Source organism: Sturnus vulgaris, chromosome 8, assembly GCF_052056855.1.
Source record: "Sturnus vulgaris isolate bStuVul1 chromosome 8, bStuVul1.hap1, whole genome shotgun sequence".
Lineage (NCBI taxonomy): Eukaryota > Metazoa > Chordata > Aves > Passeriformes > Sturnidae > Sturnus > Sturnus vulgaris.
Window position 1 is genome coordinate 5,335,734 of NC_142250.1, and position 12,346 is coordinate 5,348,079.

At 42.2% G+C, this 12,346-nt stretch overlaps 1 long non-coding RNA gene across 2 annotated transcripts in view; it reads right to left on the reverse strand.

The window, feature by feature from the left end:
- LOC148222957 (uncharacterized) overlaps positions 1-12,346 on the reverse strand; it is a 451,561-nt gene that overhangs the window by 77,112 nt on the left and 362,103 nt on the right. Inside the window, exon 13 of one of the 2 annotated variants that reach the window (XR_015805067.1) lies at positions 7,693-7,874. This is a non-coding gene — a long non-coding RNA (uncharacterized LOC148222957). Of the gene's footprint in view, positions 1-272; positions 7,875-12,346 lie in introns of those variants that run through there. The other variant, XR_015805068.1, reaches the window with a different exon arrangement.

Sequence of the window (12,346 nt, forward strand, 5' to 3'; positions counted from 1 at the left end):
CCTTCAGATCAACAATACAAATATCCCAAGTAGCTGGAATCATGGTGGGAAAAGGCATTCCTTGCTGTAATGTTCCCATGCTCTCCATCACCTCATTAACTCAATGGAGGTCTGTAGTGGTTTTGATTCACTATTTGAGATTTCTCAGCTAATGCACTAATTTATGTGGTGGATCTAGCATTAGGTAATTTGCCAGTGAACATACTAGAATTATATTTACACTTTTCCTGCTGTGAGATAGGGTTAGGAGGGAAGGCAAAGCAGGCTCAAACTTTGATGGGTATAAAGGAATATTTTATTATAGAAACTAAAAAGAAAAATAATAAGAATCAGAATACTTCTCTTCCCCCACCCCCTTTTTTTTTCACACTGACAACATACAGAAACAAATTAGTCAGTTTACCATCTCTAAAATAGTCTTTATCCAATTTACTTAGGAAGAGGAGTCTCTCTCATCAGTCTATGGAGACTTCTCCACAAGAAAACAGTTCTCTCGTGGCTTCAATGTCACAGTGAATCAGCTGCCTGGGAGAATGGAAATCTGATCGTTGTGTAAAAGTCCCTTTTCTCGGCTTACAGTTTTCCCCACATATGTTTTCAAGAACCATGTTAACTTACGGGATGCTATTTTTAAGGATTTGTACAGTTCAGTGCAAAGTTCTTTTCATCTAACTCTGAGATCATCTTCAGCTCTGGGAACAGAGATCTTCTTCCCTGGGGGAAAGTGGTCTTCATCACTGTTCTCTTATCTGTTCAGACTTCTCATGGGATCACATTTACTTCAACATCTGCTTGTTCAGCATGAATGCCTTTGCTCATATCTACGGTTAGAATGCTTCATCCCTCCAAAAAGCATTTCACGAATTAAAGGGGAAAAAAAGAGTCTGATGTATCAATCATATCTTCTCCATTGCTTACAAGAGAATTTCAGTCCAAGACACCTTATCACCTCCTATCTGGGATCTGACTCTTCCTTCTTGTCTGACCTCAATGGCTCTATGTTGTTTCTCTCTGTCCTTTTCTTCCATTTGAGAGAGGATGGAAGGTGTGCAAATCTCATCTGTGCACTGGAAGAGTTAATATCTTGCCCAGGTAGTGGCTAGAGCAGTTGGGATGGAGTATTTCAGGCCCTGCTGGGCGCTGGACAGGATAGCAGGGGCCCAGTGAGAAATAGTGGTGGTTGCTCTAGCCACATGACTATTTTCTGGCTTTTTCTTCATTCAGTTCCAGGGGGGCCTGACTCAGCCTCCCCCAGGCTGGTGGGCTGTGTGGGCCTGGCCTGGCCCTGTGGCAGCCTCCCACCAGCCAGTCTGCTACCTGTAGTCAGGCGGAAGAAAGATGAGAGCTTCCCGGGGTTTGTTCATGTTAAAATGTGTGTTCACAAAGGCATGTCTAACATTTCCATTGGTGTAACAATGTGCAGTATTAAAGATAAGCCCCTAATATTTTATTGTCAGGTCTAAAGGAAGCTGCCAGGGTCCTTAGAGGGAATTAGTTCCATAACTGGTTCCTTTCCTTCCTTATTAAAAAAAAAAAAAAAAAAAATACAAACCAGCACAAGGTCATGTAAGAGTCTCCACTTACCAGACTTCTTCCTGATCACAAATACTGGAGTGTTCCAAGAGCTCTGTGATGACTCAATATGATTTTGTGCCAGCTGCTCCTTAACTAAATCTTTGAGATCGGTCAATTTTTCATGAGTCAGGGGCTAGTGCTCAATCCATATAGGCTATATGGTCAGCTGGCCTAGTGGGATGGTAAGTCTGTGCTAATCACTCTCCACAATGGCCCCTGGGAAAAACTCTGTTTTTCTGTTGTCAAGGTGACTCCCCATTAAGTCAGATAATCACATCCTCATAAATTTAAAGATCCTGAAGTTACATAAGGGCAGATAGTAGCTACCTGCCCATCAGGATTAATAATACTCACAGATGAGTGGCTTTGGTAACTGGCAGTTGTACCCCCAACTCCTGCCACTACTGCAGAAAGTACCGTGGGCCAAGTAGAAGGCCCACAGTGTACTTTGACACAGGAGTTGATGTCACTTTTATTTCAAAGAAACAATCATACCAGTAATAGTCACCTGTGAGGGGGAACTTTGCATGAGTTCTAAAGAACATGACATATGAGGTCTAGAGTCAATGACCATTTAGGTTCAAAAAACCTCAAAAGTGCCTGTGGACCCAAACCAATCTGTCCCTCTCTCAACAGATTCTGCTCTAGGTACTTGCGTCGCAAAAGGTATCTGCAAGAGGCACTTCATATTGAGACATCACAGCTTTGTTAATATCCTACATACTTTCCGCTGTTTTCCTATTGCCTCCAATGACCTATTTATGTGCATTTTTAAGAGACCAACTAATCTAACTGCACCTCTTTCCAACACCAGATCTTTACAAGTGTCTAATAGTGAATCTGAAATCCCTGATTCCTCTCACCTTGCATTGAGATCTAAGGTTTATTCAGGATGCTTTGAATCAGTGCATGAGTGCAAACCATCTTTTGTAAATAAACATTTTAGAAAAATAATGTAATGAAAAAGAAAATAGTAATATCCTTTAACTCTTTTCCTTCCTTATATTATTCACCTGCCAAATTATGTATCCATATAGATATATATATATACAGCAATTGAGCAATACGAGCATTCACACCATGGCACAAATCTGCCCAAGATAGCCCGCATTAATAATTCCAAGGAACACAAACGGTCCTTGCAAAGTAACACTTGAGTGTCCCACCAGTAATGCACTTTAACCCATACCCCAAAGTATCAAAAGCATCTAATGGTATTTCAAGTACCTTGATGTTGCCTATGGTGACTGAGACAGGTGTAATGAACCACTTCCCTTGGTTCTGGCACTGAGTGTGCTGCATAAGCTTGGAAGGGGTAGCTGGATGTATTTCCAGTCCCCGGCAGCCCTCTGGGTGGCAAACATTCCTTGCTATCAAACTTAGAATAGCACTGTTTGGCATAATGTCCCAGTCTTCCATAGTGTACACACAGCCCAACAGGGCTTTGCCTGCTATTCCGTGACACTGAAAAGCTGCATTTTTTCTTGAAATGCCCTCTTTGACTGCATTGAAAATAAGTCCTGGAGATTTACATAGCTGCAGTAACCTGTTTTGTAAGCTACTCCATCTGATATTGTGTTATTTCGACTTTGCTGCAAGCCTCAATCATATCTACCAGGATAGGATTCTGCAGCAGCACTTAGACTTGTTTACACTCTGCGTTTGTATTATCTTTAGCCAGCTGTAAAAGCAAAGTCTCTTGGACTACTACATTACCAATTTGTTTCTCAATTATCTCTCTAAGATGATCTATAAACATGATATACGGCTCACTAGGTTTCTGCTTAATTGCTGGCCATGACTGACAAGGAGCCCCTATATATGGTACATTCTGCATCACGAGAAATGCAAACTCTTTTCCTGCTGTAGCACTAAGGGATGCAGTTGGGCTTGGAGCTGCAGGGTGTTAGTCAGAGGGTCCCCCATGAGCTGGGGCAGACCAGCTCCAAAGCAAGAGTCATGCTCAGAATGCTCTAAGTTACTTAGGGTGACCTCATTCACTAACTGTCTCTACTGTGACTCAAAAACCAACATCTGAGACAGAGAGAAACAGATCTGTGCTATCTGCTGAAAATCGAAGTGGGTTAACTCATTAGTAAAGATACCTCGCATAATAGACTGAGCAAAATGAGAAGTAAACCCATGCCGCATCACTGCATTTCCTAAGTCTTTGATTACACTCCAATGAAAAGGCTCCCACTCATCTGGGCTGCCTCCACTGTTTTGGATCACGGGACATGCTAGAATGTGATTTGCCAAGTCTAGCTCCCCTGTTTCCTGTGCTTGTTCATACTATTTTGCCCAGAATCTTTTTGGATCTCCCCCTCTTACTAGACCTGCCGCTGGTTCTGGTGCAAGTATTTGTTGCAGTGGAGGGGCAGTTGATGGACATCTTGCTTCCTTTAACTCTCTTGACTCGGATGAATCAATCAAAACATGCTCTGGTTGTTAACGGGATGCACCATCAGCTTTTGCCTGCGGGGAGTGTGCTTGACCATCTGCAGACTCCAAGCAGCCTCCTTCACACCATCCTGCTGGCTGCAGAGCACAGACAGGAGTCGTTTGATGCTGCTGATACAGCCCCACCAATTCTCCCCAGGGCTTAGCAGCCCCAGCTCCATTTGTGGCAGCAGAGCTTGGAAGCCGCTCCTGGTCAGCTCCACACCATCCATGTGGTGGAAGAGGCAGCTGCTTGCCAAGGGAAGCTGCAGCAGCTGGCAGCCCTTTCTTAGCAACCCATTCAGGCTCCGGCTGTCACCCCAAACCTCTGCGGGTCGCCACACTCACACCGGTGTTAGGGTCACAGCAGCTCTGCCGCAGCTGAGCTGGACTGGAGCCGCTTCCCAAGACCTTGGAATTTCATCATCACCATCTGGGGGAAGAGTGCAACTCTCGGGCTATACTGTCAGGATAGGACCCTTCAAAGAAGGAGCAGTCGTGAAGGGAGGAAGAGACCAAGGGGACACAGCTGCAGCAAGGGGGTCAGCTGCTGGAGCTGCAGCTGTGACAGGACCTGGGGAGCGATGGTGGTGACTGTCGCTTCTCTATTGGCCTGTATTTGTAACAAAGTGTCTCAAACTACATGCCTCGGGGTAAGCAACGCTGTGCTGCGGCTGTCTCGTCCCTCAACATAGCTGCATCCCACAATGTGTGCCCTGCTTCTTCCCATATTTCAACAGAGAAGGCAGTCTGTGCATTCATTCTCGCGCCATTTCATCCACACCGAACAAACAAAATGCGTAGTGCCCGTTCCTCAGGCCTTTTACCTTTCCTCTGTAAGATTCGCAGCAGGATGTCCAATGTGGACTCTTCCTCTGTCGATATCTGAGCCCTCATTCCTAATTTTCCAGCCACTCGCCTGTGATGGCGCATTTGTTTGAATGTCGTCCAGACGTGCAAGCTCTCAGTCCGCCTGCTTTGCTTTTAGGCTCCTGGTATGCCTGGCTCAGTTCTCAGGCTTCTGGTCTGCCTGGCTCCACCATCTTACTGCTCTTAGGTCCACAGTCGTCTGCCTGAATCACCTCGGGAATCACGTCAGGTGCACCAGATGACGGAGGAGGTACAACTGACACCAAAGCAGGCTTCAAACATCAGCACTTTATTGTTATCCAGTAAAACCTTTTATACTCTTCATCTTACATGCATTCCATCTGTGTGCCCCCTCTACCCTTCTATGATTGGCCAGTACACCTCAGCATTCCAAGTTTCTTTACCTTTAATACTGTTCAGCTGTCCTACAGAGTTGTAGCCCATCAGGGATGAGGCTCAGCCACAGCCCCATTCCCAATCACCACAGTATGCCTACACACATCCAATGTAATTTGCTACACTCAGCATCTGCACAGAAACTTTTTTTTCAAAAATTTAAAAAGACTGTTATTTGGTAAAACCTCTTTAAAAAAAAATCATTTTTCTGTGATCAAGAAATAATCCCAATAATTCCGTCAGAAATTCTTTAAGACTGAAACTAGAATTTGACAATGAGTCAAATGAGTGTATTTTGACATTTATGAAAGTGTTCAGCATTTATCTCTTGATACACATTAGAGATACAAGCATTCTTCTAAACAATTTTTATGTCTTTTTATATACGGGAAAGTTGCAGTCCTCTTTTAAATTGCAGTGTTACAATTTCTAGATTAGAATAAAAAACATTTCAGTGATTCAAAACACCAAAATCAAGAAGCTCTGACAGTTTTAGATGAAGAATCAGAGTGAATATTATTTTGTGCAATACCTCAGTCAAATAATGTAATTTGCAATGCTCCCTTTCCCTGACTAAGCCCAGTTTTAGCCTCCTGACAGCTTCTTGAAAAAATGCTCCCATTATGATCCAACTCCTCCAGCAAGTGAGAAGCACAAGACGTAAGGACAGATGAAGGGCAGCAGAGAGAACGTTATCTTTTTCTAAATTATTCATGCAAAAAAGGTAATTTTCTGTAGAAAGAAGCCTGCAATCCATTGTTTACAGGCAGGCATGAAACCTGAATAAAAGACAGTCATGGGTATGATTTTCTGTCACACATTACAGGTTTCTGACTCTGCTTCTTCCACTGGCTTCTGGTAATACTGTCTGCAGTTCACACCAGAAAATTGGGGTGCTGTTCATGGCTTGATTGGCATTTTACTCTCAGTGTGCTGAAATTTCTGTCCAGTGTGGGTTATGAAGCTGGGCACAGAAGGCATGGCACTGGGTGAGTCAGAAGGGATGGCACTGGGTGAGCCAGGCCAGCCGTGTTGCTCGACTGCCCTTGCACGGCTGTTCCCTGAGCCCTGTCCTCAGCCTTGGCCCCCCATGACACCTCACTGTCAGACTTTGCTTCATCTGTGTATTTGTTGTCACCTCTATTCCCTCAGATGATGCAGATAATTTCTTAAATAAATCTAACATTGAATTTGTAATTGGAATAGTGTAAGAATAACACTCTGCAGGGTAGGATTTGCATAGGGGCTTTATGTAAACATCTGTAAGTATTTAAACCTTCCAAACACTCACACGTTTTAAGTTCCTGTTTTTTCACCTAGTGAATATTCTCTGCTGGACTATTTAGAGATTGCCTACAAGCATTTTTGTTTACAGAGTAAGTTAATTAATACTGTTAATACACCAGGACATGGGGTGAAACTTCTTTTATCTGCTGCAAATGCTTTCAAGGATCTGTTGGTATTGAAAACCAAGGCAAAGCAGCCAAGGTTCATAAACCTTCCAGATGAACCTCCAGCAAATTTTCAGTGAACCTGGGCTGATAGATTATTCCCCCTTAAGTGATGTGAAAGGAGGTACTTTGAATCCCTTCAAATTTCTGCTATGTGAATAAATAATTTTTAAAATTAATCCGTAGTTAAGAATTCCAGGTTAACATAAAAAACCAAAACAAAACATTAAAAAGATTAGTCAATCTTCCCCAAGCCTTGGTTTATTTCAATTCCATTAATTTTAATAGCAGCAATAAAATTTGGAAAGGCCAGATGAAGATGGAAACTCCATAGGACTAATGACATCAGGGGTCATGAAGAAAGTTTCAAAGGCTCTCTTAAGGCTGTGGAACAAGAATTTAAACATTGGCTTTCTGCTCCCCAGACAAGTGTCCCATGTACCTGGCTAGGGTTTATCTGGAGAAGGACTCTTGATTTTTCTTGTTAAAAGTGCTCCAAGATGAAGCACAGGGATACACAGGAGTGGTACTGAGTGCACTGTATGACAGCCAGTACATGCAATTAGGAGCCTGGTAATCTTGATTAGAGCCCCCATTCCAGTGACTAATCTTTAATGGGGTAAATTGGTAAACAAATTGGTAAACAAATAAAGAGTTATTTGTACTGGGAGAATTCAGAGAGTATTTATAGCTCAGCTTGATATATTTAACTAAATTAGAGAAAATGGAATCGATCCCTGATTCATTCAGGACTCTATTCCACACACCAAACACAAAACCAGGCACCGGGAACTCATTAATGGTGATTTTCTTAAGGCTCTTTATCTCTTGCTGCAGCAGCCGTTTATAGAGTGAGGGTAATACACACCATATATACACTTGGACATGTGATACACATTTAGATGGCTATCATAGGGCTAGAAATGCAGTTTTGCACTCCTGTGTCTCTGAACATTGGTACCTGTTAGTTCTGGAGCCATGAAGTGCAGAAAAACAACTGTGTGAGCACCCTTGAATTGACAGGCCAGCAACAACTCTCCCAGCTCCGACCCAGACAATCTCTTGAGCTTCTCAGACGCAGACTACCAAGGGTAATATTTCTTGGCTTCACAATCCAAGAGAGGTGAGAAGAGACCTCCAGAACTGTCCAAGGAAACAAAAAAATCTTTAGAGGGGCACAGGCAAAGGACCCATGGAAGTAATGCTGGCTCAAAAAGCTCTCTTCATATGCGAAGAAAAAAAAGGAAATTTCCATAATGCTGCAGGCCATTGACTGTCTTCAGTTCTGGGAAATTCTCTTTAAAGTATATGGATTATAGGCAACCATCCAAGCCACATATATAAATATCCCAGGTAAGTCTGGGCTGCAAGACTCAATATTCTTTAAGAATAATAAAGCTCAACAGTTTTTTAGCTGAGTATAGAGGAAAAAAAAAGTGAAATGAGGTGCTGATACTGAAAACACCAGAAATACTCTCTTTTCTTTGATTAGAACACAAAATGACATGTAAAAGACCACACATTTCATTTGCTGAGGATGTGGAAAACATTTTTAGGGTTTTGTCCATTGTGAATAAAACTTCAGCTGCTTCTGTCCTTAACTGTCCAAAAGTGCTGCAGATAGGGCAGCACCAGGAGCAGTTTGTAGTATATGCTGTCATTGAAACCTCTCCCAAGAGTCCTTCATAAAAGTGAAAAGTGAGCCAAGAGATCTCATACTAAATACAGAACAGCAAAGCCCTTTCAGAAATGCATGAATGAATGAATGCAGGAGTAAGTGAATGACTTGTTGTGCTAAACAAAGTATTTGAGCACTCAAGGCTTGCCCCGAAAGCAGTCCCAACACAAACATTGTATTTTCCTGCTACAGCTCACCCTGACCTCCAAAGGAGTCAGGCAGTGGTGGAAACTGAAACCACTTCTTACAGCCCCTCAGAGTATATTCATTGCCTTGCGGCAATTGCAAAACCAAGCTGTATTTTCTTTTCCTTTTTTTGACTGTGAATGAGCATTTTCCTAATGAATCCCATACTGATTTTTGGGATGGTGATGCACTAGTTATCCCACTATCTCTGGCTATAAGCAGAATCCTGCTTGTCTAAATTCTCTGATTTCAATGCACTAAAATGACAAATCTTTTGTGTGATGACTTTGAGCCATGCAGGGAATCAGGAGGCCTTCCTTCACAGTATCTCACTATCTCTATTTATGTACAAAGAAACTGTGTGGGTTAAGACTGTGCTGTTGTTTTACTACGAAAACCCCCAGTGTAACTAAGCACACTAACGGTCTATGGACTCCAAACCATGCAAGCCAAGTCCTCGCTGTGTCCTTTATCCTGCAGCCTCCTCACTCGTGTGATGAGCAGCACACATAGACCCACAGAGGTAAAACACAGCACCCACACATGGGTGAAACTCCAGCAACAAAATGCTGCCATATCACCCAGGAGTATCTGAAACTTGTCTAAAAAGCAGGATATTTTACATCTTTGGCATAGTCACCATTGTTGTTTTTGGTGAAATAAGGATGTTTGAGTTACTCTGAAACTCAGAGCAGGGTAACCCAGAAGCCACCGAGGACCTGGAGGCCCTCAGAGGGCACAGCAGCACAAAAAGCTGATTTTCCTGTCATTAGCCCCAGAAAGCAGTTAGCTTTCCCAGGGAAACAATAGGAATTTTCTTGTGTTTAATACTTAAACTGTGAATGAAATATTAATAATGAATGTCAGCCTACTTTTAATTTCTATCAGTGAATGCATATGCTACAGTCTGCTCCATTTCCAGTGGGAAAGAAACCGTGGGCACTGTAGTCTTTTGTTATTAAAGCATTACAATACAGTGTGAGGCTGTGCAGATGTATATTTGTCAAAATTTTTCTCTAGGATAATATTTACAGTATTTCAGAGTGCATGTGTGTGAGCAGCATTATGTACCCACTTGGTAGTTTGTCTGAACATCTGGTTTCATGGTTTGTGCTCACAAAGGCCTGGTTCTTTCCATTCTGGTCTGGTGTGAAAAATAACACTCTTTGTGTGACAGATCTGTCACATTTCCTGTTCAGCACACCAGAAATTTCCACAGCGTTTATTCTTTAGGACAGACATCCCATTCCAACTTGAGTGTAGGAGAGCCTCTGGGTAAGCCAAGAGTGCCAAGATCATTACTTAATGATGATCGTCACTGTTTTAAAATCCATTTTAAGACATATCAAAGAAGTATCTTTAAAAAGTAGTTCATGGGGACAAGGGAGATGAAGAAAGAGAAATCATTATGTCACAAAGAGATGGAGGAAATGGCTCAAGTACATTAGGCACTGGCTTTCCTCTTCTCCCTCTCTTTTCTGAAATCCCATGGAGGTGAAAACACAATGCAAGCCACTAAAAGATCAGAGAAGTTGATACCGGAAAAAAAATAAGTTAAAAAGAGAAGAAGAAAATTTACACAGATAAAACAACCAAGAAAATTTATTTTAAAACCCCATAGCTTTTAGAAACACTAAGAAATTTAAATGCACCTTCAAAAAACTGGCAAAATACATCTCAAAGAGCATAAATGAGAAAAAACAACAATGCATCTGGCAGTATCATAAAAATTAAACAAAAATGTTCACTCTAACAGCCGCATTTTACATCCTTTTACAAAAGAGAGGCAAAAGGGCACAATCACATGGACTTTGGAAGAAGCTATTTCCTTGTATACATAATGCAGCTAAAAATTAGTATCCCTGCATTTGAAAGGGATGGAACCTTGGAGAGGCTTGAAAAGCCATTTGACCTACTTCCATGCTCTGAAACCTGACTGACTTCAATCAAAAGGACTCCTGGGGGTTGTTGTCTCCTCTTGCTAAAAATTCTGCTGGAAACTTTTCTTCTCAGTGAATAATGAAGACCTCACCAACTACCTTGCAAGCTTACTCCAGTGTTACATCCCTCCTTGCCAAAGATTCTTCCCAATGTCCAACGTGCATCACATTTGGTGTGTTTTAAACCCTAGATCAGGAATCTGACCTGCCGTGGGCACTGAGAATGGGGAGGACACCACTTAAGTGAGCTTTTACCTTTTTGATGGCTTAAAATGCCTTTTATCAGCCCACTCTCGATGAAACAATCCTCTCTTCTAAACTTTCTACTCATTCTCCTCTGTTTTTTCTTCAGTGTCCCATTTTTCCTGTCCTCCCAACCCCAAGAGCAGCAGCAGGAGTCATGTCCCTCTTGCTGCGCTGTCGTGGCTGAGCACCCCTCAATCCTGAGGCCCATTTCTCCTGGGAAAGGCTGGATTTGCTGCTTTAGGATTTATTACTCACTCCAAATTCTCTTCTGTGCTTTTGTAGCTTGTTGGGTTTCCCCTGGCCTGACTCCGAGCAGATGATTGCTCCTGTCCAGGGTAAGAGTTTAACTTCACACTGAATCTTACTCTCAGTAAAGTCCAGATGGCTTTTCAAACTTGTCAACTTCCTTTTAATCCTGTATATTCTTCTAAAATCAAGGATTTTAATCTTGTATCCCATTTAAACCAGTATTTTCTGCAATTTATTAGCTGTTTCAGCATTCAGGAAAATGTCCCAAGACCAGGCTTTGAAGGAATCAGGCTTATGAAGAGGCCTTGCATTTTAGAAGAGAACCACAGACAGCTGCATCCAGCTTATATTACTTTATCTATTCTCCTTGTGGGAATGCCAAATGCAACGCTGCCAAAAGCTTAATCTCTGCTGGAATCTAAGCCTAGGACTCTCTTTGCTTACCCTCTAAGAAAGCTTTTGGCATTAGCACTGGAAGAAATCTGATTGCTGTGATTTAAACTGAATTTAATTTTGACAAAACTATGCTGCCTCTTCTTGATCACTTGTCAGAGGTTAATTATCTTGGAGCTGCCCAAAAATAGTTTATTTAGGCCAGTAATTTTTCTCCTGCTCAGCCATTGTCTCCTTTTTTGTCAATCACTAGACTAGCAATGTTTACTGGCTTCTCCTCAGCCTAGTTGAGATTTCAAATACACTTCCTGATGGATCTGCGATTGCTTCACCACTTGAAGAGATCCTCTGTGATTAAAGCCATTGAGCCCAATTAATTCGAGATCATTCATTCAATAGCTGCATGTTTTCTTCCCCAGTGACAGTGGGCAGATGGCCCCTTTTGCAGGAAGCCCATAAGTGTTTCTCTCTCTGAAGCAAAGATTTACATGCAAAGAAGGAAAGACAGTCCTGCCTTTCTCTTTTCCTCCATTGAACAGACTCCAGAGAACCCTCCAGATTACAGCCCCCAAAGAACCCAGCCCAGCATAAAGCAGGAACATCAGCATGGTCTTTAAACAGCCCTCCAATGTCCAATCAGAGGACTATACGTGCTCCATCCAAGACATTACTGAGGATTCTGTCCAGTTGGAACCAAATCAGTTTCTGCATTTGCCTTCAAAACAGGCATGTTTACACCACAACATTCACCTGAGATACCAGAACTGGGTATGTAAGAAAACCTGTCCGGCAGATGCTTTGAGAAATGCAAATAAAATCAAATAATTGATTGCTTCCAGAAAAATCTTATGGCCAGAAAGCCCCAGAATATTAAAAAAATAAACCAAGAAAAAAGGAAAAAAGGAAGGAAGCAGCAACAGAGC